Below are 6,596 nucleotides of genomic sequence, written 5' to 3' on the forward strand. Positions count from 1 at the left end.
TTATGTTACTGGGCCGTACTGCATCTACCCTTCTTGAGTGGCTGCGGTCGAGGTCCGAGCAGTTGCCGTACCAGGCAGTGATGTAACCCGTCAGGATGCTCTCAATGGTGCAGCTGTAGAACGTTTTGAGTCTGAGGACCCATGCCAAATATTTTCAGTTCCTGAGGGGGAATAGGTTTTTGCTGTGCCCTCTTCACGACTGTCTTGGTGTGCTTGGACCATGTTCGTTTATTGGTGATGTGGACACAAGGAACTTAAAGCTCTCAACCTGCTCCACTACAGCCTTGTCTATGAGAATCGGGCGTGCCGGGCTCCCTTTTCCTGTAGTCCATTATCATCTCCTTTGTCTTGATCATGTTGAGGAGAGGTTGTTGTCTGGCACCACACCGGCCAGGTCTCTGAACTCCTCCCTTAGCTGTCTCGTCGTGTTGTGTGATCAGGCCTCCACTGTTGAGTCATCGGCAAAGTTAATGATGGTGGAGTCGTGCCTGCCCTCATGAGTGGAGTACATGAGGGGACTGAGCACACACCCCTTAGGGGCCCCTATGTTGTAGGATCAGGTGTGGCGGATGTGTGTTGTTACCTACCCTTAGCACTGGGGTGGCCCGTCAGGAAGTCCAGGATCCAGTTGTAGAGAGAAGGTGTTGTCCCAGGGTCCTTAGATTAGTGATTGAGTTTTGAGGGCACTTATGGTGTTAGAACGCTGAGCTGTATTCAACCCGGTTCCAATCCAAGTGACAATGCCCTTTATCAAACTCCAGGCCTTTACATGTGTGGTTACTCGCTTCCAAGAGCCTTTTGGGGGCTCCTGAGTGGTGAGCGGCTTAAGGCACTGCATCTCAATATCGTATCACTACGACCCTGTGTCGCTTCCAGGCTGTATCACAAACAGACAATGATAGTCCCATAGGGCAACACACAGCCGCATCGTCCGTGGTTAGCCGGTAACTGCAGTATGTAATTAGATTTTCTAACTGACTTGCCTCAGTAAATAAAGTCAATTAAAATATTAATATCAATTGCGGCGTGGTGGATGCAGTTGGCTGAAGGTTGGTGGAGGTGGCATCTAATCATAGATTTGGAGACTTGTTGACCCCAATATGTGACCAAATTCTGTAATTCTGCAACTGTGGCCCTTAGATTTTCCTTTGCCTCCTGAACCACCAGTCTCACTGTGCGTGGGGACAAGATACACATCCATGCGTCCACTGTTCCAGTGGTTTTAAACATCTTAATAGTGCTAAGAGGRATGCATATTATTATTTTTTAGAATTTTATTTGTACCCATTGTTATATTTATGAAGGTCAATATTCAATAACCATTCGTCTCATTTTCTGAGCTCTTTGTCTTTCCCCATGGTGATGACACATATTTTTTTTTTTTACATGCGTGTTACCTATTTTTTATACCCCAGTGAAACAGGAAGCCATGGAAGGACACAATACAGTTCCTTAAACTGAGATGAACTTTACTGCACTGGGCTAAATCAGGGTCACGCAGTGTTCCTTGGTAGTCTTAAACAAATCTACTTTGAAACAAAAGTATACACCTCACACACATGGTAATGGGCTTAAAAAAAGAAGACACCTGTACCATGTCAGATATAGAGTTGAAATGTATTCAAGTTTGGGTTTGCATCCCAATTTTACACTTTAAATACATCACAGAATATTGAAATATCAGAAAACCGTACGGCGTAAAAACACAAAATTTTCAGCATTTTTGTTAAAATAACGTTTATTAATTAAGGAATTAGGAAAATATTAATAACATTCCACCCAGGAGGCCACTAGAGGGTGATTTGGTCATTTGACTGCAAACGTAGAATGTTAAATGAAGATTTTATTTTGTTTGATTTTATTTAAAAGAATCTTTAGGGGTGCCAATAATTAATATTTATTTTTATTTTTATTACTTGTTAAACAAAGTCTCTTTCTATGAGCAATTGTACTAGCTAGTGCAACATAATAACATTTGAACATGTTTGTGAGCAGACAATAGAACTCATTATTTGTATTATTTATTCAGTATTTATTTTTTTGCTCATCATTATCAAGGTGGCAATTATTCTGTAGGTGACTGTAGGTGAGAGGTTAAAGTTCATGTACTCACAAGGTGTCCTGGGGGACCGGGTCGACCCTGAGGCCCTGGGGTTCCAGCATCACCCTGCAAAAGGTCAAAGGTTGCTCTCAGTTTGACACATATTGTGACAAAATCCTTCATTCAATTGGTGTTGTCATTCGAAATGGTTCTCATTCAWTCATTCCATATGGACATCATTCAAACATCAAACAACATGAATTGAGCAGGTGCATGKAACATTTGGTTTGACTTACCTCAAGTCCTGGTCTACCAGTTGACCCCGGTGGGCCAACAGGCCCAGCATCACCCTGAAGAGAGGAGGAAGACAGAGGGAGAGGGGTGAGTAACCAGTATCCATAACAATGTGCTCATAGTCTGTATTGGTGTTCTGTATGGTAGCAGGCATCAGACAGACAAACTGAAAAGTAGCGTGTGTGTGCGCACGTGTGTGGTCAACTCACCTTCTGCCCAGGGAAGCCAACATGTCCATGCTTCCCTTTAAAACCCTGAGAGCAGAGGGGTCAAAGATAAACAAAACAAACATCGCATCTCACACAGCATTCAACATGACACACACCAAATCTCAAACACAGCATTCAACATGAACACATAAATATCACAGATTCACTGAACACATACTTCAACATGTTTCAATGAACACCAAATCTCAAAACAGCATTCAACATGACACACATATCTCTCAACAAGATTCAACATGACACATCACATTCACACAGCATTCCAACATGACACACACACATCTCACACAGCATTTCAACAGAACACACCAAATCTCAAACACAGCATTCAACATGACACACATCACATCTCACAGCATTCAACATGACACACATCACATTCACCACCGCAGTTTTCAAAACATTAATCACTGAAATCTCACACTGATTCACACCTGCCCTCTTCAAGGCCCCACACAGAAACACTGACATAGACAGAAAGTAGCATGATTGACACAAAAGGCCTCATTGTTCCTCATTGTTTTGAACTGTGTGACGATTTGTTATTTTGCAAAACAATAAGGTATATTTATCATACCAAAAGTAAACATTGTTGCAGAACAGATCAGCTGTGTAGTCAGACCCATAGTTCTGGCCCACGTTCATAGAGCAACTCAGACCAGGAGGGCTGATAAGAGCCCTGAACTCTTCCTATGGAAACATGGGCAGCTGATTGGCAATAAGTAAAGCTCTGTGACATACCTGCGTATACTGGTATGGTGAGGTGACATCAGTGGGTGGGTGTTTGATAGATTTTTTTATTTTTATTTTTATTTTTTTTTATCTTTATTTAACCAGGTAGGCAAATTGAGAACACGTTCTCATTTACAATTTGGACTGGCCAAGATAAAGCAAAGCAGTTCGACACATACAACAACATAGTTAACACTGGAGTTAAAACAAACATATTAGTCAATAATACAGTGAAAAAAATAAGTTCTATATCAATGTGAGCAAGTGAGGTGAGATAAGGGAGGTGAAGGCAACAAATATTGTATAAATAAAAATAATAAAAAGGCCATGGGGGAAGTGAATACCAAAGCAAGTAAAATAAAAACTAAAAACACTGGAATGGTTTGGTTTGCAGTGGAAGAAAGCGCAAAGTAGAGACAGAAATATGGGGTGCAAAGGAGCAAAATATAAATAAATAAATTACAGTAGGTAAGAGGTAGTTGTTTGGGCTAAATTATAGATGGGCTATGTACAGGTGCAGTAATTTATGAGCTGCTCTGACAGCTGGTTGCTTAAAGCTAGTGAGGGAGATAAGTGTTCAGTTTCAGAGATTTTTGTAGTTCGTTCCAGTCATTGACAGCAGAGAACTGGAAGGAGGGCGTCCAAAGGAAGAATTGGTTTTGGGGGTGACTAAGAGAGATATACCTGCTGGAGCGCGTGCTACAGGTGTGCTGCATGGTGACCAGCGAGCTGAGATAAGGGGGACTTTACTAGCAGGGTCTTGTAGATGACCTGGAACAGTGGTTTGGCGACGAGTATGAAGCGAGGGCCAGCCAACGAGAGTGTACAGGTCGCAGTGGTGGGTAGTATATGGGGCTTTGGTGACAAAACGGATGGCACTGTGATAGACTGCATCCAATTTATTGAGTAGGGTTTTGGAGGCTATTTTGTAAATGACATCACCGAAGTCGAGGATTGGTAGGATGGTCAGTTTTACAAGGGTATGTTTGGCAGCATGAGTAAAGGATGCTTTGTTGCGAACTAGGAAGCCAATTCTAGATTTGACTTTGGATTGGATGATGTTTGATGTGAAGTCTGGAAGGAAGAGTTTACAGTCTACTACCAGACACCTAGGTATTTGTAGTTGTCCACATATTCTAAGTCAGAGCCGTCCAGAGTATTGATGTTGGACAGGCGGGCAGGTCAGGGCAGCGATCGGTTGAAGAGCATGCATTTAGTTTTACTTGTATTTAAGAGATTGGAGGCCACGGAAGGAGAGTTGTATGGCATTGAAGCTCGCCTGGAGGGTTGTTAACACAGTGTCAAAAGAAGGGCCAGAAGTATACAGAATAGTGTCGTCTGCGTAGAGGTGGATCAGAGAATCACCAGCAGCAAAGCGATCATTGATGTATACAGAAAAGAGAGTCGGTCCAAGAATTGAACCCTGGCTACCCATAGAGACTGCCAGAGGCCCGGAACACAGACCTCCGATTTGACACTGAATCGATCAGAGAAGTAGTTGGTGAACCAGGCGAGGCAATCATTACGAGAAACCCAAGTGATGAAGATACAAGGTAACTGTCCTATGCGGCTAATTGTGAATGTGGTGATTCTCACATCTATGACAAGTCAGTGATGTCCTAAGTGTGTCAAGCGTGATGTCTAATCGTTACCAGATGTGATATGAGACAGTGCCGGTCGAGGGGGAGGGTTCGTCCGTTTTTCAGAGGGGAGAGGTCACTTAGATCATATGTATGGTTCATGTAAAGGTCAAATGGCACTTACTGGCATTCCTTTTGTCTGCCGCCTGGAGAGCCTGGTCTCCCTGGGAGAGTGAGAAAGCGAGAGAGGGAGAGAGAGAGTGAAGAGAGAGAGAGGAGAGAAGAGAGAGAGAGGAGAGAGAGAGAGGGAGAGGAGGGGAAGGAGAGAGCGAAGAGGGAGAGGGAGAGAGAGAGGGAGAGGGAGAGGGAGCGAGAGGAGGGGGTCAATTCAACATATCCATAGACTAACAATACTATCTACAGTATCATGTAGTATGTTCAATCTTCTCTTACCCTCATCTGGTTTCCATCTTACACATCAATCCCTCAATCCAGGAGGTCCTTTGGACACACAGGAAGAAAGGAGTGAGGTGAGAGCATTCTTTACTTTTTAAGGCTTGGGGGCAGTATTCGGAAGTTTGGATGACTGAGGTGCCCAAAGTAACCTGCCTGTTACTCAGGCCAGAGCTAGGATATGCATATGCATGGTAGTATTGGATAGAAAATCAAGTTTCTACAACTGTTAAAATAGGTGGAGGACAATCCATCCAGGATTTTTTGTTTTGTTTTTTGAGGTCATTGGAKTTTTCAATGCTTTTCTATGGGAAGTCTAATAATTAGGACCCAGATTGCAGTTCCTCTGGCTTCCACTAGATGTCAACAGTCTTTAGAAATTGTTTCATGCTTGTTTTTTGAAAAATGAAGAAGTATTCGTATTGTGTTGAAGTTACCCTCAGAAGGACTCTAGTCTTTTGGCGCACGTGAATGAGTGCGTGCGTTTTTCTCCGGTATTGAACACAGTATATTCCATCTTAAATTTGATTGATTATTTACATATTAGGMTACCTGAGGTTGGATTAGAAACATCGTTTGAATTGTTTGGACAAAGTTTACAGGTAACTTTTTAGATTAATTTGTAGGCATGTTGGAACAGGTGGATTTCTGAATCAAACGCGCCAAATAAACTGACATTTTTGGGATATAAAGAAGGACTTTATCAAACAAAACGACCATTCATTGTGTAACTGGGACCCTTTGGACTGCAAAAAGATGAAGATCTTCAAAGGTAAGTGATTTATTTTATCGCTATTTTTGAGTTTTGTGACACCTGTGCAGGTTATGAATTCATGTTAATGCAGGAAGTGTGTGAGGCGTTGTCCTCAGATGATCAAATGCTATGCTTTCGTCGCAAAGCCTAAATTGGACAAAGCGGTTCGATTACCAAGATTCTAAGCTAAAGAATGGTGTATAACACTTGTATTTTTATGAATGAATTTAATATTACTACATTTGTATTTTGAATTTCGAGCTCTGCAATTTCACTGGATGTTGTCGAGGTGGGACGCTAGCTTCCCAATCATCCGAAAGAAGTTAAAACCCATCGTCCATGAAATTGTGATCTCGTGATAACGCAAACTGACGCACAGACACACTCACCTGCAAGCCAGGAGACCCAGGAGAACCTGGAGGTCCAGATGGGCCCTGTGGACCTTGTGCTCCATCGTTACCCTGAGAGAGAGAGAGACAGAGAGAGAGAGAGAAAGAGAGAGAAAGAGAGAGAGA

At 42.6% G+C, this 6,596-nt stretch overlaps 2 long non-coding RNA genes across 2 annotated transcripts in view; both read right to left on the reverse strand.

Moving 5' to 3' along the window:
* LOC112074703 (uncharacterized) overlaps positions 1–6,596 on the reverse strand; it is a 100,290-nt gene that overhangs the window by 90,347 nt on the left and 3,347 nt on the right. The window contains exon 4 of the long non-coding RNA XR_002894813.2: positions 6,467–6,542. This is a non-coding gene — a long non-coding RNA (uncharacterized lncRNA). The remainder of the gene's footprint in view (positions 1–6,466; positions 6,543–6,596) is intronic.
* LOC112074702 (uncharacterized) lies at positions 2,099–5,070 on the reverse strand. Its single transcript, XR_002894812.2, has 4 exons — positions 5,059–5,070; positions 2,545–2,589; positions 2,338–2,391; positions 2,099–2,167 (listed from the first exon to the last, which is right to left on the reverse strand). It is a non-coding gene; the product is annotated as an uncharacterized lncRNA (long non-coding RNA).

This window comes from Salvelinus sp. IW2-2015, unplaced genomic scaffold (genome assembly GCF_002910315.2).
Source record: "Salvelinus sp. IW2-2015 unplaced genomic scaffold, ASM291031v2 Un_scaffold2768, whole genome shotgun sequence".
Classification (NCBI taxonomy): domain Eukaryota; kingdom Metazoa; phylum Chordata; class Actinopteri; order Salmoniformes; family Salmonidae; genus Salvelinus; species Salvelinus sp. IW2-2015.